Source organism: Canis lupus, chromosome 31 (assembly GCF_003254725.2).
Source record: "Canis lupus dingo isolate Sandy chromosome 31, ASM325472v2, whole genome shotgun sequence".
Lineage (NCBI taxonomy): Eukaryota > Metazoa > Chordata > Mammalia > Carnivora > Canidae > Canis > Canis lupus.
Genome location: NC_064273.1, coordinates 22898287 through 22921220, shown reverse-complemented (window position 1 = coordinate 22921220; position 22934 = coordinate 22898287). Strand labels below are relative to the sequence as shown.

The 22934-nt window shown below is 36.1% G+C and overlaps 1 long non-coding RNA gene across 2 annotated transcripts in view; it reads right to left on the bottom strand.

Annotated features, from left to right (window-relative positions):
- Positions 1-8072: 8072 nt before the first annotated feature.
- Positions 8073-22934, bottom strand: part of LOC125754131 (uncharacterized) — a 53930-nt gene continuing 39068 nt past the window's right edge. The window contains exons 4-5 of one of the 2 annotated variants that reach the window (XR_007407596.1): positions 22358-22455; positions 8073-8346 (exon numbers count right to left, since the gene is read on the bottom strand). This is a non-coding gene — a long non-coding RNA (uncharacterized LOC125754131). The remainder of the gene's footprint in view (positions 8347-22357; positions 22456-22934) is intronic. The other variant, XR_007407595.1, reaches the window with a different exon arrangement.

Here is a 22934-nt window from a genome sequence, read left to right as displayed (position 1 = left end):
TAAAAACAAGATGTGCTACAGAGGCAAATCTGACCTTAGTCCTGAATTACATAGACAGCCCCTTATTGCTAACAGCTGTGCTGTTTTGGGCTCACCATACAGCCCCACTTTCTCCTAGATGTGGAGTACCAGAAGCAGCTAATGCATAGAGATGACTTCCTTGTATCTGCTAGATATATTTGCAGGTAAACAAGCAACTATGCTCCTTCAAAAAAAAAAAAACAAAACAAAACAAAACAAAAACAAAAACAAAAAATACACACACACACACACACAACACACACAACACACATACACACACACACACACACACACAAAACCCAATCTGTATTTAGATGAAAAAGATTTTTGACAGTGTTTTTAGTTTTATAATCCTGTCCTACACAGTCATATGGCTCCATGTAAATCCTCAATTCTAGGGAATCCACCAAAGCCAGTCCATTTAAAGATTAAGCAGTAAAAACAGAAAGTAAATCCATGAGGTATGGTTAATGACCTCCTTGTTCTCTTGGTTGCTTTTGGAAATGCACACAAATAATTTATGTAATAGGCCACACTTCTTCATGTCAGGGAAGGGATGGCCTGATGACCAAAGCCTTTCACACCTGTTTGCTTAATTCTCTTGTTTTCTCGTGGGTGAAAAGAAGTGGAAGGGATAGTCAGTATTTTTGTGAATCAATGTGAATTTCACCCCTGAGTTGTGCAGGGTCCAATCTGGACCAGCTTTAGGGTAACCTTGGGAAGAGAGTTCACAAGTCCCAGGCAGCAACATTATATCTATGTTAGAGATTACTCTGTTTGCAAGTGAAGTGATTGGTATTCAGAAATGAATGATATGTTCAAGAAAAAGTGAGAAAGTAGAAAATAGCCCAGATCTTCTGACTTATCTTGCAGCATTATTGTGAATAAACCTTCAGAGAAAAGAAGGTTTAATGAAATATCACATATTATAATGATATGCAATAGGTATCAGCATAAATGACTGATTAAAATATAACTTTGAAAAAAAATATAACTTTGAATAAAAAATGATTCTGTCTCACAGTACACTGAATGCTCAGTCCAGACACCCCCAGGAATCATGCCTCCTTCCTCACCTTGGAGAGGGAATTGTCTTTTGAGAAGAGGGAATGTTCTGTGTTTATTCTTCAACTATGCTTTTGCTCTATCACAGCTTTATATCCCTGACCCTTGAGGCTATAGTGCATGCATTAGAGTGTTTTGTTCACATCAGGATTTAACATCAATCCAAATTACAGGAATATGAAGGAATTAACAAAACATTGGACAGAAAATAAGGAAGAGAGAAGGTAACTCAGTCCAATTTGCTCAGTAAAATGGCCCTCTCATTAAAGCATTTACCATAGGAGAGCTTGAAACCATTAATACAGGTAATAATCAGAAAAGCAGTAAGCGTAGCTATTAATAATTTAAAGCCAACATAGATCGAATGCTCATTTATTACCTGGCATGGAGCTAAGTGCTTTACATGGACATTATTAGTCCATTTGAGAAACTGGTGAGGTAGAAACCATTACTCCTCTTTAATAAGTGAGAAGCTAAAACAAAAAGTTGTGTGTGTGTTAGGTGGAGGTGAGGGGGTCATTTCGATTCAATCTACCTTTATTGAATATCAGCTATAATACACAGCAACTTTATGTTCACTGCCGTGTGGGACAAAGATAAATGACACACGGTTCCCAGCTCAAGTGATTTGCAGTCTGGAGGATTAGAGAGGCCTGTGCGTAATTGCGGGACTGCGGATTTAATTTATTCACATTCTCACAATCTCCCATTATTACAGAAAATGGATGATCTGAATATGAAAACTAAATGAACTGTAGTTATGCCTGGTGATGGTTAAAGAAATATGTAAAAGTAATGAACCTATTACAGGCAAATTTTAAAGGAAATTCCACCGGTGCGCCAAATAAAAGCGTATTAATAATTACTCTTTACTCCCCACACAAAAAAATGAAAAAAAGGTAAAATTAAGATGCTAATTTCATTTAAAGTCACCTTCCATTCCATTATCCAACCAAAGATATTAAACAAATGGAAAGCAGACATAAAGAGGGATTTTAGGACACATTAGCTTTAAAAAAACCAGTTCACAGCTGTGTCACATATCCTCAAAAAGGTGTGGGTTTGAGAAGCCAATGGCCGATTATGATCACAGAGCAACATTGTTTGAATGACTTGACACTAAATCTCAAAGAGGTAACTGGGCAGAGCAATGACTCCAGAGTGAATTGCATATTCTATTGGAACACTTAGCCACACGGCTGCCAGCCTAGAGTCCCATTTAAGTGAAGGAGATTGCAGAGTTCTTAAATATCTAGGAAAATCTTGGCATGTGGGCTCAGGGCACTTACAACCCCTTGACAGTCAGATAAGGGTCCGTCCAATGTGAATCGATCATCAACACTCCCAGCAATCTTGTTCCATTACCTCATTGCTCTTGATATTTACTAGAGTGACAAAACTTTACTTCATTTTAAATCAGATTATCTTAAAGGTATTTTACTATTTTGGGAAAAAGCAAAGCATATTGGTAGACAAAATGGAGAACTCTGAAATGAGATTGTGAGATGATCGGTGAAGAGTGGCATAGTTTTCCCTCTAGGAGAGAAAACATTTGCGGATTGACTAATTGCTTCAGTTAATATATGCTATCACAGCTACACTTTCTATTCAATTAGCTTGACTAAAATATATATGCTTTCTTTAGATAATTTTATTCATAACTGATAGGTGATGTGTATTATAGTCAATGGCCAGTGGCACTGGCATCACCTGGGAATTTGTTAAAAATTACCAGGTCCTACCCCAGGCCTACCATAATCAGAAACTCTGGGGATGGGGTTAACAATCTTTCTAAGATGTCCTATAGGTGATTTAGACATATGCTAAAGTTTGGGAACCACTGTGAATGTTCTCCAAGACCAGAAAAGGTAAACCAATTCATATAACTGTCTTATAAAAACTGGCTTATAAAAGACAATCCAATGTTTAGGCCATTGGCTTCTTAGAACTTCAGGCCCCAGTTAAAAGCAATCACATTCACATTTGTAAATCTCTATGCTGGTCAAACATAATTATAGACTTCATTTGACCCACTAGCCAGCCCTTAGTTTGCAACCTCTGTTTTAAAGGCATAGGTATTTAGCAACACAAATTTTGAAAACATTTACAATTTTAAGACAGATTTACCGCAATTTACAGGAAAGAAAATATTTTACTTGTAGCTCATCATCCTGGCACACACCTTGGAAGCTTATCTCATACCTCAAAGCTCAAAATTGTCAATGCCCAACCAACAATTAACCTGGTTACATGGTCTGATGATCATACAGAGATAGAGGAAACTGGCCCCCACAGATTAATGACAATAGGCATGTGTGTGATGGGTCATTCAGGACAGGCTATATAGTTTTTAGAGGTCAAGTGGAAAATGAAAAAAAAAAAAAAAGAAAGAAAGAAAGAAAAGAAAAAAATGCATGCTCCACTGCCCCGTCAAATTTCACTCATAAAACAGAAGGTCAAGGAAAAACTTATTAAGAACTTCAAGATTTTAGCTGAATGGTAGCATTCTGAGCACGGAGCTTTGTGTGACATTTCAGGTCACATACATATGAAGCCAGCCTTGAGTCCAGTGATCTCTTTTGCCTCCTGTCAATACTATTTGCCCATATTGCCTGAAAATGGATAGGCAAAATCTAGGAGATTTGTAGGAAGAGCAGCTAAGGTGCAACAATCTTATATTATAGGATATATGATATAATTGGTTAAAACTTGAAAAAGATTCCAAATATAATAATGAACATCAAACATATATAATCCATCTTACCATTTACTTCCAATAAGACTTTGCTCTTAATTATATCTATATGTGGACTATCTTAGGTTGAAAATTTCACAAGGATAGAAATTTGCTGTTCTTAACATGTCACTTCTGTGACATGATTGGTATTAACCTTTAATTTGTTATACTGAGAATGGCATTTAATAGCCAAATTTTCCAAATGAGTAAATGAAAATTCTTGGAAGCTTATACAAATTTTATCAGGTCACATGGATGCTGAAAACATTATTGATAAAGTCAATGCACCGTCCAGATTTCCCGAATTACTCCCAAAATAAGAAAAAAAGCTTATACCTTTTATTTTTCTAGGGAAAAATAAAAATGTCAATAAACACTTGCCTACTTAATGAGATTTAGGACACTTTCAAGTCTTCCTTTTACCTCAAAATGACACATAGCTCATATTGCCTAAAATTTCTTTCAGTGTAGAACCATTCACTTGATCAAGGCATTACATTGTCAACAAACACATGCTCCTGACTTCATACTGTGTCAGGGCAAAACACTATTTCAGAATTGAGCAAACTATTGATTTCACAATAGTATCTCATTGCTTGTAGAACAAAAACCAAACATCTCATGATGGATTAAGGACATTTTTTCAAAGCAGGCCCCTCCCTACTTTTCCACCCCATTTCACATCATCCTGCCACTTGTAGACCATTCTCTGGACACACTGTCCTGGAACAGGTAGAGTTATGTTCTTCCTATGATTACCCAACTGACTTTTATTTGACCTTCAAGTCTTAGCAGAAAAATATCTCAGAAAGGCTTCCTTCAACATTCCTATATATCATACTATCTCCATCACCTATCCCCTGCCACAAGAACAACTAGAATCCCTCTTCATTATCACCATGGTTACCTCTGTCTTGGCAATCACTGCAATCAGCAATCCTGTCTCATTTTTATTTGGCTCCTTATTATTTAGGTGTTTTCCCTGTAGAATATAAATTCCTTTAAGGCAGTAACCCACTGTCTTGTATATCTCCATATTCTTAATGATTCTAATAGTGTCTGGCTCAGAGAAGACATTATATATAGAGTGACAAGTGCTGAGTAAAATATAGAAAAATATATTTGATTCTTCAGAAGGACAGTTAGTAAAAGTACATACATGTAACAGAAGTCGTGAAGAATAAAAAAAAAACTGTAGAGAAGAAGACTATATACAACCCAAGATTGTGTTGCTAAAGGAGGGATAATGTAGACAAGGACCTTACAAAGAAGGTCATGGTATGGCAAACAGGCAGATAGATGCTGAGACCTTAGAAGAGAAGGAGCAACAGAAAGGAAAATTGAGAGGGAACTAAAATGCCTCGCCATGGTTGTAGTCCTATTGAAACTTGACACTATTTATGAGAAAGCATCTGTAAAATACTTCCTCCTTCTAAGAATGCTGGTAATTGGCTTTCTCGTGAATTTATGCAAATTAAGCAACACCTAGTTTGAAGGCTGGAAACCTAAAAATCTCACTTGTTGACAGAAATCAGCAAATCAATAACAAAATCAGGTTTTAATCAAAGCTCACAGATCTAGAAAGCATTAGCTTTGGGCTTGCAGTTATTTTCAGAAGATACTTCCTCAAGCTTAAATTTCAAAGCCAAATGCTACCTTCATCTACCTCCTTCACACTCAATTGTGACTTTTTAAAGTGCTTTTGAGAAGTTTTCCTTGTTTAGTCACATCGTGGAGGAACTTTATTTTTAGTTTCGACCTAAATCAAATAATGTTGAACCGTAGCCTCTTTGTAAGTGGGAGGGGGTAGGGAGCAATAATTTTCCCTATTTTAAGCAACTTGAACTCTATCTGCACTCAGAAAAACAGCACTCTCAATAACCTGAACATGCAAACTTCAAAACTTGGCAGTGTGAGACCATCTGATGGAGGAAAAAAGCAACCAAAGCCAAATCCCATGAAAAACTGTCTCGTACTTTAGAAGTCACCCAAATTTAAATAGCATGTCTTGACATGAGATGAAGCCCAATTTCCTCTATTAAAAAAAAAATGTTATCTCCATTTACAATGGTTCAATGAGAGGTAGTGCAGCTAGAAGGTTAGCTTTAGGGTAACATAACTATGACCATACAAATCAGAATGCTAAAGCTAGGCTGCCCAGTGGTACCCTCTGAGAAATAGCCTCTAATTACCTCTCCCACAAGTAATAGACAACAATCCAGGTATCATCTTGATGTTGATTTTGAATTCTGAAGTCTGACTTCAACTATCAGCATCCTTAAAGTTATCACTACGTTGATTAGTATTTGGGAAAAAGCTAGCCAAAATATTATGAACTTTATTATCCTCAGGAATGGGACTTGTTCCAGGAGTCAGTGACTGAGTTTTTTACTCCTCTTGGTTTTTATCATAGTTTATAAATTAATACTCTGCATATACCAGTGGGAGCAGCAGAAGAGTGAAAATAATTTATAGTTACACATCATGAGTGTTCCATCCTCAGTAGCTGAGAACAATAGGGTGTTGCAATTTGTTAAACTGAACTGGAGACTGTTTAAGAAATAGCATACAATCAACATGGAGAATATTCTCTCACTAATCAATTGTAGACTTAGTCATGAGTCTCTATAAACTCATCCCAGGGCATTATGATTGTAAGATGATTAAGAGTTCAGATTAGTATCAAGCAACAGAGGGGTTTGAGTTCCAACGCTATCACTTATTTGCTATGTGAGTTTAGGTAGATTAGAAACCTAGATTTTTTTTTTTTAAAGTAAGCTCTATGCCCAACGTGGAGCTTTAACTCATATGACCTTGAGATCAAGAGTCACATGCTGTACTGGCTGAACCAGCCAGATGCCCCTAGAAGTCTGGATTTCTTGATCTTAAAGTTGAAATGAAAAACATCCCAATATCCTAGAATTCTGAGAAATAATGAAAGCCTCAATGTTACAAAGTGCTTGACATAGGTTCTAGCTTTCCACAGAATACTTAAACACTAGTAGAAGTAAAAATGATTGAAGTAGTACAAGTGATAGCAGAAGCAATGTTAGTAACTGTAAGACATTTCATATCCTTCATGTAATTGTAGAATATGTCATGTAATTGTAGAATAACCTGGATTTTCTTCAGAGATCAACTACATAAAAACATTCTCGTTATTGAATATTTCAGGGATGTCATTTGACTCAAGTAAATTAATGCATCCAAAAGATGTTTTAGGTGTTTTGTTGTATTCTGGTCTGTTGACCATATCTCACTATAGGGTTGCTGCTTATGTGATTCACTGGGGAGAATTTCATGAGATATTATGTCAGGAAAACATTTTCTAGGAAAAAAGGACAAGAAATAGGTAAGAGATGCATCATCTCCTATAAGAAATATAAAGATGAATAAAACCTCCCTTGCCATCAAGATACATTCAATTTGTAGCGTATAGGATAAAAAGAAAATAGAAAAAAGTGCAGACCAACATGCATCTAAAAAAAGAAACACAATATACAGTAGGGTTGAGAGGAGGAAAATGTACTTAATTGGTGGAGTTAAGAAAGAAGTCATGAAGGAGTAGAATGTGAGATGGATTCTTAGAGACTGAGCAAGGAAACAAATAGCACGATGGATAGGGGACAATCCTCCACAGTTTGTTGCATTTCTGTAGGTCTTGTGGGCACTGGCCATCCTTGTTCCAGATCATTTTTTCTAGAAGGTGAGTATAAAAACAGCTTTGGGAGCCACAGTCTCTCCCTGTGAAACAGAAGGCAGGTTTATTTGCTCTCCAGTAAAATAAAGGTAATGTCTCCCTCTGGGGCAAAGGTCAGGCAGGTATGCTTACAGCCAGCTATAAATGATCTGGGTGTCCAAAACTTAGAGCCCTTCAGGTATGATGCAAACCTACTGTGTGTGCAGCATCCACTTGCGTCTCTCCAGGACACCTCAATGGATACAAAGGAGAACCAATCTGAACACGTTGCACGATGAGTAATAAAGTCCTTTGTCATATTTTTAGTCTCTGGAATCATATTCCTAGAAGCTAAACACTGCCTAACAATTAAGTCAGTACCTTATATCTTCAGGGTTTTCTATTTTTTAATAGTACCATACTAATTATAGTATCAGTATCTGAATTAATTAATTAAGTTTATACTAAAGTACCCAACAATAGCAAACACGACACAATCTAACTCAACACTTGAACAGTTTATATCCTGTTCATGGAAAGCTGTCAAAAAAACAAACTCTGTGTACCAAATAGAGCAAAACAGAAAGATGAATTTATTTCAGGGGTTTGCACTTGCAAGCCAGAAAATTCAAGGCCATGGGAACAGTGAGTTCTGAGTTGCTCCCAAACTAAGGGATTTTTATGGGATAAATGCAGGAGCTATTTGGCTTCTTCAGCTGATTAGTTGCCTACTGGTGTTCTTTCTCATTTGGATAAGAATAGCTGAATCAGGGGAGCAAGGAAGTCCAGACATGGTGTGAAAAGATTTGGCATTTGAGGATTGGCTGCCATCTTCTGCTGATCTCTGAAAAGAGTGCAAATTCCTGTTAGATGAGGTTAAGTTTCTTTCTACTTCATACCCCTCATTGAGTATCTTCCATTTTTGTCCCTGTCTTAGCAATTCAATTTTGCTTTGGTTCTCTAAGGCTAACTGTGGGTCACAGTGACTATCCAAGACAACTCATCTCTATTTGGTGAGCCAGATATCAAGGCTGCTTCGGTGGTCTTGTGGCACCTCCATTGCAACCTGACCCTTCACAATTCCCCAGAGAATGCTGGAGTCTCATGTGAGCAATCAAATGTCTCATCCTAGAACTCATACAAACAAATATAAACATTCAAGATTATATCTGATGTAAGAACTGATAAATCATAGTATAAGCTTCAAGTTGCATTATTTCTTTCTACATTCTACATGTATAGTCCTAAACAGTATTTAATAGCAGTGACAGATAATTCAGATGTACTTTGAAGATGTCGCTGAATACTAAATGTTGTTTAAAATCCTTTTTCAAGTCATATCTACTAAGAGAATAAATTTATAGAGTATTGTGTGTAGCAAAACATGTTTATTAGGCAAAACAAAAATAAGCCCAGAAATTATCTTTCAAACACTATCTTCCGATGGTTATTTTAATGCTATTCTGAATGCAAAAATCAAAGTTCTGTAGAACTAATAGAAATGGATGACAGACATTTCAATGTAACAAGTGGAAGGGGGCCTTGTAGACAAAAGAGGAGGGGGTAGGGAATGCATGGAATGAAAGGGGAGGCAGTCTTTGACAGCCTCTCCTCCAGACTGAGCAGTTGCCTGAGCAGTTAGTAGAGGAACCTGTCAGATACATTACATCTCTTTCTTTGCAGGAGATTAGGAAACTGTAACAAAGACATAACTGCCAGCAGCTGCCAAATATCTCTTTATTTCCCAAGATATCTAAATCGAACTCTCTTTCATGATTGGTATTCTTTATTGCCAGTCTTTTTTAAGCCATACTGATTATTCAGCATGACTCCGAGACTGTGCCCCATGGTATGTTGGGGGAGAACTTGAAGGAAATGAAAATACTCTTTTTGCATTGAATGGGAAGCCCTTCAGCCAACAGTCACAAAACAAATATAATGACTACAACTGTTCACATCTGCAGACGCCAATACCTTCAATAAATGATCTTTGCATTTTTTCACTCTTTAAAATGAATATTATAGTGATAGTGCCCATCACTATATATGGAATATTGCCCATCGCTATAAATAAAGGTGATCAAGCTAGAGTGTAAAGATGTCTGTGAAAGTCACTAGCCATATTGATGTTGGTAATTGCCTTGGTAAGCCATGGCAAAAATGGTTGCATCATCAAACATGAAATTCACTTTTAAGGTAAATGAGTTACTCATACAGGAGTGATTGGGGAAAACTGACACAAATCAAGAGGAATTGGGGAGTTATATACGTTTTATTTTTCTTGTTGCTTCTTTTGGTGACTGTTAGAGATGGGGAATATAATCCCTATCTTACAGATAGTATTTTATCATTTATCATTATTTTATAGGTTTTAGTTTCAAATGTTAACGGACATTGAAATATTTATGTTTCTTTCCATTACAGGAAAGAGAAATGGGAATATGTTTTAATGTGAGGGTCACATAGTCCTGAGTAAGCAAATCTAATGTTAACAAAATCTTTATTCAGTTTTACGTACAATTATTTACATAATTATTATTTACATAAATAATATTTACAATTATTATTTAAAGAAAATTAAGTTTTAAAACATGCTAATCTACATATCTACCATGATTAGAGCAAAATATAATTTTTGTTTATTTTAGGTGATTTTAATATGCCCTTCCTGCTATCAGAAATCTTCTCCCTTCATAGCCTCGTGGGTCACTCCTTCACTTCCTTCTGGCCTTTCTTCAAACATCACCTTATCAGAGAATCTTGCTAATCACCAATATAAAACATCGTCCAGTCACTTCAGCTCTCTCTCTTTCTTTTTCTTTGTTTAACTTCTTTTCTATGATTCTCACACCATGGAACAAGGTATTTATCCATACCTTTGTTTACTGCCCATCTTTTGACCTCACACCAGAAAGTAAGCATCATGGTATCATGCACTCTGTTTTATTCACTGCCTTATTTCAAACCCTAGAGCAGTGTCAGGCACAGAGATACTCAGAAAGGTTTTACTGAGTAAATAAAGAATTAATCACTATATTGTACACCTGAAATTAATGTAACACTGTGTATCAACTATACTAAAAAAGCAACAATTCTGTAAAAAAAAAAAAAAAAAGATTATATTATTCATAATGGTAACCAATTAAAAACCATTGGAAAAAAAAACCAAAAACAACACACCAAAAATGAATATATAATTTGAGCAAGATTTAGAGACACAAAATTGTAGGATACCCATTTTGGGGGACATCTACTCAGCATCTTTTTCTTTCCAGAAATTGCTTCTCTTCTTCATGTCCCACCTACCTCTTTGCACCCATACATATGGTTTTATGTTAGCTCTGATATGTTCTGTTAGTTCCTAATCCTATAAATGGATTTGTCTAGTGATCATTACCTCACAGAAGATAGACAGTCTCCTCCAAGATTCCACACCTGTACACAGCTGATAAGTCAGGAGTGGATGTCAGTCCTAAGTGAAATATTTAGGAGCTATAGAAGATAGAGTCCATCTCTTCTTGTTTGGTTAAAGTTTAGATAGTTAAGGTTCTAGAATTGTTGACTGGCTTGTTTTATGGAGAAAGATGGTCAGCTGTGAGAAAACAAAATGAAGCCAGCAACCTCGAAAAAATGGTGGAATCTTGAGTCAAAGTCCATATTCCTGATTTCCTCAAGAGTACCTCAAGCAATAAAAATAGTTTTCAAAAAAAAATAATAAAAAATAAAAAATAAAAATAGTTTTCAACAAATTCAGGAAAGGAATAAATTTGTACTTAATTATTGATCCAAAAAAATTAAACCATTATTTCATTTTTAATAGTGTATCCAGTATTTGTTTCTATAGAGGTAAGAGCAATGTATCTATTTTAACATGGGTGTGATTTTTCTACTACTTTGCTGTTCTAGGTCAAAAGAATTAGGTATATTCTCAATTGAGATATCAAGACTGAGTATTTTATTGTTATTGAGTAAGAACTTTTTAAAAAAAGATTTTATTTACTTATTCACGAGAGATACAGAGAGAGAGAGGCAGAGACAGAAGCAGGCTCCATGCAGGGAGCCTGACATGGGACTCGATCCCAGGTCTCCAGGACCACACCCTGGGCTGAAGGTGGTGTTAAACCACTGAGCATCTGATATAACCAACACAATGCTAAATACAGTGAGGTAGATTTCATTTCATAGCGATAAAGTTATTTGTGGAACTTTATTTAATCATACCCTGACTTAACACTAAAAGAAATAGATAAAAATGATCATTATTCTCATTTTGTATAAATAATAATAATAACAATAATAATAATAATATAATAGTGATTATTCTAAAACCTAGTAACCAAGCCCCAGAGAGAATTAATTAATGGGAGAATTTTTAATCAGAGAATTTACAAGCCAAAATGGGCAGTAGAATTCTAAAAAAAAAAGAGAGAAAAATATAATTTTCTAATGCAGCAGGGAAAGATGTCTCAGTGCAAAATTTTTCTGCTCCATAGCTTTGTCAAGCTAATCCATTGTGTACAGACACTGTAAGTCTTATCTTATGGCCATTTCCATCATTTTGTCTTCCTTCGTAACAACCAATTCTACTCAAACATGAGTTAATCACCTCCAACCAATACATGCATTTGCACGGCTTACTCTCTCCTTATCCAATCTTGTATGGATAATCCATGGGTTGAATTGTGTCCCTTGAGTATCCCTATGTTGAAGCCCTTGCTTCTAAGACCCCAGAGTGTAGCCTTTCTAGATGTTAACGATGTTATTCATACACTTTAGTAGTATCTCTTTCAAAGTGTGCAATTATTTTCATTTTTATTCTTTTGAAGGTAATGTGTCTTAATCTGAAGATACCTTTAAAATTTACTCTATCATTGTTTTCAGTAATTTGATAAAAAAGGTTGGATGGTTTGCCCTTCCCTCCTTCCTCCTTTCTCTTCTTCTTTCTTTCTTTCTTTCTTTCTTTCTTTCTTTCTTTCTTCTTTCTTCTTCTTTTCTGTGTACAGGGTACATATATGCAGGCATGCATGCAGAAAAAGTCTTCAGGTTTGTATACTACCTTTTTTTTTTTCCTTTTTTTCTAAGTGCATATATGTTCTCCTGCCTGTTTGTTGAGATTCTTGGAAATGTGACTTGATAGAGTTTTCATCAAATTTAGAAAGGTTTTGGTTATTATTTCTTCAAGTATTTTTTTGGCTGTCTCCCATTTTAGAGACTTCCATTACACAGATGTTAAACCATTTAATACTCTCCCAGAAGTGGCTGAGGCTTTATTTTTATTAGACTTTTTCTCCCTGTATTTTATTGGATAGATTTTTTTTTTACTATTTCCATTTTTAAATATCTGCTTCTCCCTTCTCCTTCCCTCTTGTCTTCTTATTATGTTTATGTGCTCCTTTTAAACAGGGTCCATCAGAAGGCAGAGAGAGTAAGGGGAAATGTGGGCTAGAGTCCTTATTATGGCTACCCTAGACAGAAATTGGATGAGTAAGCAGGTTTCAGATTGACTAATTTGAGTAATTTCACAGGCTCTGAGGCATAGGAGTTGTCACTAGTTGTCTGGTACCTGGACCTCAGGTAATCAGGATAGGGGAAAAGTGGCCCTGAGTAAGAAAACCTAGAAAATGAGGTGGTTGAGGTGTGGGCTCTGGATTGTTTGACTCTCATGTGAAAGACAGGCTTATAGCGAAGTCCTTTACAATCTCTAGAAATTGGCTGACCCTGACAGGGGTTCCAAGATGTCAAAGCATCAAATACAAAAACTAGAAAGCATGGCTGTTATTACAGATATCTCTGCATCTGTTTATATTTATTGATTGATCTTCTTGTTATGGGTAATGTTTCCTTGCTCTTTAGAATGTTTCATATGTTTTGACTGGATGTTAAGTATTATGAATTTAGATTGCTCAGTGTCCAGACTCTGTTGACTTTCTTTAAAGACTGTAGACTTTGTTTTGGTAGACAGTTAAGTTACTAGCATATTAGCATTATACTTTTTGATATGTGTTTTTAAGCTTTGCTAGAATGAGTCTAAATAGACTTCACTCCAAGAAGATTTCAGCCCTACTACCAAGGCAGAAATTTGCTTTACTTTATGAGATAATTTATTTCTCTTTATTAATGAAAATCATGAATGCTGTACTATAAAGAACTATGCCAGAATTGTGCAATAGTACATGAAAAAGGGGAGACCCACACTACTTTCTCACAAAACTATTCAGTGGAGTTAAGCATGTAAACCAAATGCTTGACAAACAATAGTACATGAAAAGTAAAATACTGTACAAAGTTTTGACCAACAATAAAATATGGAAGTAAGAGATTTGAGTTACAATGGATTCAGAATGGTAGAACTCAGAACAGTTTGGTAAGACTTTACAAAGGTGTTCATGCTTTAGAATTTTAAAATCTATTATATTTTGCTAGCCTCGTGTTACATCAAATTGTAGAAATACAAAGACAAAGCAGGGGTACCTGGTGGCTCAGTAGGTTAAGTTACCAACTATTGGTTTCAGCTCAGGTCATGATCTCAGGGTTGTGGGATTGAGCCCCACATCAGGCTTTGCATTCAGTATGGAGTCTGCTTGAGATTCTCTTTCTCTCCCTCTCCTTCTGCCCATCCCCCCACTCTGCTTGCCCCCCTCCTCCATTAAATAGATAAATCTTTAAAAAAAAAGATAAAGGAAACATCCCTGCCTACAAGGAAACTATCATCTTTTGAGGTACAAAGGCAAGTAAATAATGCTGTTAGAAAAATAAATCTTTTGTGCTATGATAGCAGATTTATAAGTCAGTCACTAGGCATCAGGGAAACCTCCCAAGAGGAAGTTGTATTAAATTCAGTCAGATAAAGGTTCAAGAATATTGGAAGATGGGTTATAAGTAACTCATAGCAGAGAAATCAGCAGGTGTAAAAACTTAGAGGAACCAGTGGAACAAATAATATAGTAGCATACGGAGGATAAGAGTTTGGTACTGCTGGAACATGGCAATCAGAATGAATGTTATTTGGCACATAACAACACTAACTAGGCAGGGGCCAGATGATGGATCACTTGCAATATATTATGAATGAGTTTGTATCTTGACCTAAGAATAATGGAATCTCTCAGATAGTTTTCAGAAGTGCCATGCTACGAGGATGGGAAGAAGCATGGTGAGCTCCACAGACATGAAGCTCAAGACGGTCATCTGAGATTGTGGCCCATGCTGATACTTGAAGGAAAAACAGAAGATTCATTGAGTGTATTAATTTTTTAGGGGGCTGCTCACAATTTTGACACCAGTCTCTTTATGGTATATTTCAAACTATGACTAAATGAGTCACCTAAGGTTATATGTTTACTTTATATGTTTACTTAGGTCAACCTGCAGTAGGCTGGTGTCACATAGAGGAATAAGACAATCCTGCCCTAGAGTTGCTTGGCAAGCATTTCAGTGGGGAATAAACTACGTATGAGAACAATGCAGGGAGAAAAATGTGTGCAGTCTCCATGAGAGACTGAAATTGAGGACAGAAGTGTAGATGGTCCAAGTAGAATAACTAGAATTTCTTAGGTAATAAGGTGTCTGCTCCAGACCTTGGTGTAGAAATTGGCAAGCATGGAAAGGCAAGGCCAACCTAGCTCTAACCTACAGGCAATCTCTACTGGAATAGACATCTGTAACCCAGGATGACAGGATTCAGAAAGTAGAAGACTGTCAACTTAGAATCTAATATCCAGTCTTCCATACTCAGAAGTCAGGCCTCCTAACATTACATGGAAGTCAAAGGCAGGGGATCCTGGTCAATAGAATCCTAGTAAATACAGAGTGAGAAAGAGAACAAATCTGAGAGTAAGCCACTAACTTTCAAACAAGGATTTTATATTATATTTCCCAAATATTTTGTAACATCATGATAATTTACAGAAGAAAAGGGTGTATCCCCTTTAGAATATTTGCTAGTCTTTACACAATCAACAAATAGGCCAAAGCATCAATTTTGCACTGTGCTTGAAGATTCCAATTTATCACTGTTTTGCATGTCATCAGTTTTTGTCAGAAAGGTGCCAAGACGTCATAAATCAAGTAACTGGAAAATTAAACAACCCAAAATTCATTAAAGACACTAGGCAAATACTTTGTATGAAAGCCAAATCACATGGATCAAATATTAAATTACAATTTTTTTCTTAGCAAAAAAAAAGAACAGATTGAAAAGTTACTATGCATTTTATTTCTCTCAAAATCATTGCTAAAATAAAGCCTACATATTATTTACATTAGATCCTGTTGCAGCATTCCTCTGCAAATGTAAGTTAAATACATGAAAAATGTATTTCATTCATTACTGAACAGGGTTAAAACAAGGACACCTGTTTTAGGTGAATCAGGCTGCTTGGGTTCTATTTCTGTTCCATCATGTATAGTTCCATGACTTCCATTTCTTTTTCTTAATTTCCTTATATGTAAAATATGAATAATAACAATATATACTTTATACATTTTTTCATAAAGTTTAAACTAATTGAAGCATTTTGTATACTGTAGTGAGTCTATTCTAAGTACACTATTGTCATTTCCTCCGACAATTATTTCGCTGCTGCAACTCCTCTGTAACTACTACTATTGTTACCATTGTTACTATTGCTAAGTGTGGAATTCACTCTCTTCCTTTTTGGAATGCTAGTAAACATTTGCTTTTCTCCAGTTTTCCGGAACCTTCTCAATCTCTACATTTTCATTCAAATCCTGATCAAATTACATACAATTATTCTAAACACAAGACTATTTATAATTTAAAACATCCGAGATGTTTGCTTATTCAGTGTTCTTATATCTTGAGTTTAAATTATGTCCATTCCTATCACTTTCCTTCTGTAGATCATTCAGGCCAGATAATTTACGAGAAAGACAGGGGTTTATTTGTTTTTCTTTTTATCCATCAGTGTTGCATTACCGAACACAGAGAGTTTATCTTTCTCGTTCAGTATATTGTGGTAATGGGGGAAAATATTGTTTGTATGATTCAGCTCAATTGAGAATATTTTTCTGCCTGTCTTTTAACTATATTAGTGTATATAATTTTATAATACTCTTTGTCATCCATTTTCTATAACTTTTCCTTTTAAATAATACCTAGGATTTGTATTTTTGCTACATGCCAAGTGCTAGTAAGTTTGGTAATTTTTTTACATGTATTATTAATTTAACTTTCACAAAAACCTAAAATGTAGGTAAAATTGTATCTTCTACTTCTTAAATGGGAAACTGAAGCATTGAGAGGTTGAGTAATTTGACAGTATCCCTCAGTGGATCAGTACAGTCGTTGGGATTCAAAGCCAGGTAGTCTGGCTCCAAAGCCTAAACTCTTCAGTACTGTATTGTTTTATTTCCACATTTAATGGCAGAGATATCATTTTAAAATCTCATCTCCCATTATTCAGTCTTGATAACATTTGTGATTACAGTTAGAATTATATTAAGTTTATCTCTTCTCCTAAAACATATCATCTTTCATAATTTCAAACAATGGAATTACTTTATCTGAACATTTTAAAACCTGTCTTCCAAAACATGGCAGCTCACACTGCACTCCTTTCTTGCAAATCTTTACTATTACAAACAAACAAAAACGGCATAGTCTCTTGTCCTCAAGTTTCTACCATCCTCTTCTGTCCAGCAACCAATCAATTACTCCCTACTGATGAGAATTATGTAGACTGATGTCTCTATTCCTTTCTTCTGCCTCCTTTCAAATAGGATTGGAAAAAGTCAAGATCTTTTCAATCCCTCTGTATTCAGTTGAAAGAGATTTTGTGCAAACAGGCTGTTAGTTGAAAATCCTCCTCAGAAGACTAATTCATTTTTTCACTAGTTTATTACCTGTGTCAGGAATGCATCACTCATTTATTTTAGCTGCAGGAAACCCAACAGGAAGTTTTATATCACTTCTCTTTCTCTCTCCTTTTCAACTGCACATAGTATATCCTCTTTCTTTAACTCACGTGTTCTGTGCAGTTCTATACTTGAGGGATTGGTAAAGCCCATGCCTCTTCAATAAGCAGGCTTTAAACGAAATCCCTTTACACCCTAGATCATTTCTAGCTTGCAGCCTTCAATAAAGTGCAATCTCTCTGGGTATCAGAGTCAATAGATATTTATCTCCTACAATGATTCAAAACCTTGATCAAAAGGACCAGATGCCCAGAATGGAATCGTTTAGTGAACCTGGGGACTTAGGACCTATCTGTGGGAGCGTACACCAGCCAAAGAATGCAGGCAGTGTAGAAAAATATGTGGCCTGAGTTAATGGGAAAGTAACTAATCTTACCAGCAAGGAAAAACAGTGGCAAAAAGAAAGTGAGAACAGGAAAAGAAAACAGAAAATGTTCGGGTAGAGTGAATAAGTGCTAAGTAAAGAAACTGCAAGAGAGAAAAGGAATTTGAATGGATTTTCAAAGCCTGTGGGAAAGGTCAGTAAAACTCATAATAACTAAGCAATCATTAAACAAGGGGCATTTGATCAAGACAGCAGAAGTGACACATAAAATAATTGTGAGGCTGGGTTTTCTCTCCTAATTGGATTTTCTCCCATGAGAAAACAATTGGCGGTGTAATCTAAATCCCCCTTGTTGTAGAATCCCATTATCAAATGTTTATATATAACAAAAGACTAGATTGCCTTATGTTTTCTGCCAAACCATTATATTTTTCCTTCCTTTCCTTCCTTTCATATTTTCATTTATTGACAATTGTGTTATCTGCAGACCAAATAACTTTGGGGAAGTCAGAATAAGAGATTAAAAATATGCTTTTGAATACGGAGAGCAAATTGATGTTTACCAGAGGGGAGGGGGGAGAATAGATGAAATAGGTGATGGCAAATGGGTGTATTGTTTGTTTGTTTGTTAATTAATTTATTTATTTGAGAAAGAGAGAGCATGTGAGTGGGGGTGGGTAAAGGGAGAAAGAGAGAGAATTCTCAAGCAGGCTCTCCAGTGAGTGTGGAGGCCAACACGAGGCTCAGTCCTAGGAACCTGAGGTCACGACCCGAGTTGAAATCAAGAGTGGGATGCTTGATCGACTGGAGTCACCCCATCATCCTAAGAAGGGCACTTGTGATCAGCACTGGGTAATGGATGGAATTGTTGAATCACTGTATTGTACAGCTAATATAATACTAATATAACATAACACTGTATAACTAACATAATTAACTGGAATTAAAATAAAAACTTAAATAAATCAATTAAAATAAATTAAAAAAAATATGTTTTTGAAAAGTAGATTTATCCAAAAGTTATTAATATGCAAAGTTCAACTTACTATAGTGCTAAAGGACTCTCCCAAACATCTATCTATGCAATTCCATGATTCCAATAAGGAAAGCAACAAAGTGAGCAAGATTGGGGTTCCCTGTTTCCCCTCAGGTGATGTTTAAAGAACACTATATTGTGATCATTGAAAGTAAGAAACAATTCGCATGCAGTATCATCTTATTGTCCTGTCCTATTATCAATCAAACTATATGTTAAAGCATCAGAATTATCAAAAAGGATCAAAACCTCCTGGAAGGAAAGTCCAGAAGGTTTTCATTCTTTTTTTTTACGGCTCTGCTCACAAGTAGAAAGCCAATGCAAAGTCTTATACAAGAGAGTGATGGTGCCTGCAAACAGAGACCTCCTACAAAGGAAGTCCAGGAGTTTTCCACTCAAACTTGAATCCTGGTAGATGTAAGAAGGAAGCAAACAAACAAAAAAAGGCAAAGAGGAAAGACATAAACTTTTGAGGAACGAACTCTGAACTTCAAAGAAAACATTTAAAAATCTGGCTTATTCAAGAGAATGATTAAGAAAAGAAATGGAATGCACTCATAAAACCCAATGTTATTTTAAAACTTTAATATACAAAGAGACATTCAAATAATTTATAGCTTTTGAATTCCCCTAAATCACATGTTTATAATAAAAGAATAAGAATTATGGTTGTTTTCTAAGAAAAATTATGCAATTGCGCTGTCCAGTCTTAGGAAATTTTCTTTCTGTTTTACCACTTCTCATAAATACACAGGTATTACAGTGCACATGCTTTTTATTTGTGACTCTGTTTTGAAATAACAGGTGGTCTTGCCAGTTAAGATAGCAACAAAGGAAAAGATAGGTAGTAACTCTAAAAATCTAATACCTGCATCAGTATTCTAACATCTAATATGGCACATATTATAAAGTGAAGTCAATTTTTCAGTTGACAAAATTACTTATCCAGGCTGACAGAGTGCTAGTAAATAGAAATGTAGAAACACATCAGTCTATGTACTTGTTAAATCATCATCATCATCATCATCATTATCATTATCATCATTATCCTTTCTGTCATTATCATCAGTCTGGAAGGAATGTGGAAAACAGACTTCATCAACTTTCCATATTCATGAAAGACCAGAGTGGAAAGGTGGTTTAGTTTCCTGAGGCTACAAGCAGTTATCCAATATTTGTGAATGTCTCAAATGGAGATGTTGTCTTTTCTGAAGTCCATTTCTAATAACTAAAATTGGTTTTCTAATAGCCAGATATCAGCAAGATTTCAAAAATAGAGTTATTCTACAAAAGCATTGAGGGGAAAATATTAGATGTGTGTGTGTATATATATATATATATATATACACACACATATATATATATATGACATTGATTTCAAATCCAGTTGAATACTGAAATCTCAGGATGGAAATTTTAAGAATTTATATGCCCAGACCCCAATCCTAGAGAATTTACTTAAGTAGGTGTTGAGTGAAGATTTCCCTGGGTGGTTATATTGAAATAGTAGCACTTGGAAAGTTGGAAATTCAAAATTCCAGGCACCATGCCAGATCTACCAAACCAGAACCTCCTGTAGTGGGATTCAGTAATTCATAGTTTAAAAAGCCCTCCAGGTGATCCTTATACACGCTAAAGTTTGAGGTTCAGCACCCTACCCTATCTTATAGAGCTACTTGAACTTGAAAAGATGAAATAAAAAGGCACTTGGATAGCTCAGTGGTTGAGCGTCTGCCTTTGGCTCAGTGTGTGATCCCAGAGTCCTGGGATTGAGTCCCACATCAGGCTCCCTGCAGGGAACCTGCTTCTCCCTCTGCCTATGTCTCTCCTGTCTCTCTGTGTCTTTCGTGAATAAATAAATTTAAAAATCTTTTTAAAAAAAGAAAAGATGAAATAAAACAAAAAACAAAGGAAATATCAATACAAACTATTTTCTATCTTTTTTAGTTTAGCTGACCATGTCTCTGAGCCTCATTTTATTACAGATGGTTTATGTAAATACCTATGTTTTAGCAGCTGTGGAGTAATATCCTGGGTAAAAGAAATTCCCAATTGGCTAAAAATTATTTTTCAGGAACTGATATTTGTTTGATAGTTTACAGTGGTGTGCTCTATAATAACAATTTGTCTTCTTACATTGTTATCTGGGCTACTGAAATGCTTCATTTAAAATGCCTCCATGGGGGAGCACCTGGGTGGCTCAGTTGGTTAAATGCCTTTGCTTCGATCATCCTGGAGTCCCAGAATGGAGTCCCACCTTCCATCCCTGCTTGGTAGGGAATCTTCTTCTCACTATCTCTCTGCTCCTCCCCCCAGTCATGCTTTCTGTCTCTCTCTCTCCTTTACTCACTCTCTCTCTCTCAAATAAAGAAAGAAAATATTTTTTTAAAGATTTTATTTATTTATTCATGAGATACACAGATAGAGGGAGAGAGAGGCAGAGAAACAGGCAGAGGTAGAAGCAGGTTCCATGCAGGAAGCCTGATGTGGGACTTGATCCCAGGACTCCAGGATCATGCCCTGGGCGGAAGGCAGGCGCTAAACTGCTGAGCCACCCAGGGATCCCCAAGAAAGAAAATATTTAAAACAAACAAACTATCCACCATGAAAAAAAAAAAAAAATGCTTCCATCAGGTACCTGGGTGGCTTAGTCAGTTAAGCATCTGACTCTTAAGTTTGGCTCAGGTCATGATCTCAGGGTCCTAGGATAAAGCTCTGAGTCTGCTTGAGATTCTCTCCCTCCCCCCTGCCCCTCCTCCTCCTGCTCACAGGTGCTTATTCTCTCTCTCTTTCTCAAATACATAAATAAATTTTTTAAAAAATGATTCCATGGTCATACCTAGCCATCAGGTACCTCCCAATGTACCCTAGGAATACTCTGCTTGCCTGTTGTCTATGGCTGCTTTTGAGTGACAAAGTTGAGTAGTATGACAGAGACCATATGGCCCACAAAGCCAAAATATTTACTATTGTACCCTTTTGAGAAAAAGTTTGCTGGCCCCATCAAATCTAACATATCCAAGAACAAACTGTATAATTATATTTTCATATTTTTCTTCTTAGGAGGAAAACAAAAGTACATTCCTAGCCTAGAGTAAATTGGTACAAGGTTTGGATTCCAGGAGAATGAGATTAAATTCCCCATGTAAGATCCTGGCTATTTATAACAAACCTGGGTGGATTCTATTGACCATGCCCTGTTCTATTTTAATGACATGAGTAATTTAGGCACCAATGGTTGGTGGTCAGATCCTATTCATTCCTAAGAGGACTGTTGTTTTGATAAAAAGCAGACATTTCCCTCTGAAGAAACTACTCTGCCTATCCAAAACCCAGTTTCCAGCATCACCAAACTGTGTTGATCTGACTATTAAAAAATACTTAATCTTACAAATAGGCAGGGTGGATTTGATGTATATCTGGTTCCATATCCTTCTAAGACCTCACACATATGTCAAAAGAGGATTTTTCCCCCAAACAAAAATCATACACCCACAAAAATAAAAAGAATGAAGGAGAATTAAACAGCAACACAATGCGATAAGTTGAAAAACTTACAGACAAATGCTAACTGAATTAGCAGACCATGGAAAGAAGACCCCTCAGCTGGCAGTGTGACATCCCTCCATAGGCCAGGATCTGGAAAGCCTCAGAAACTGAAGATAGGGGACAGGTGGAAGAGGTCAGGAGGTACTTACCAGCTGGGATTTTATTTTGATTTACCTACCATTTTAGGAACACAGTATCTATTGTTTGTTTTGAAATATATGATTTATAGAAGTCTTAGCTTCATTTATTACCTCAACAAATTTTTGTGTGGACTATAGATGTATCTACCCATATTTCTGATAGTTATTTCTAGATCTATCTCTTTGTAACTTTTTAGATAACAAAATAAGTATTTCTAACACCAAACCAGGGATCCCTGGGTGGCGCAGCGGTTTGGCGCCTGCCTTTGGCCCAGGGCGTGATCCTGGAGACCCGGGATCAAATCCCACGTCGGGCTCCCGGTGCATGGAGCCTGCTTCTCCCTCTGCCTGTGTCTCTGCCTCTCTCTCTCTCTCTGTGACTATCATAAATAAATAAATTAATTAAAAAATTAAAAAAAGTGCATAACACCAAACCAGAAAAATCA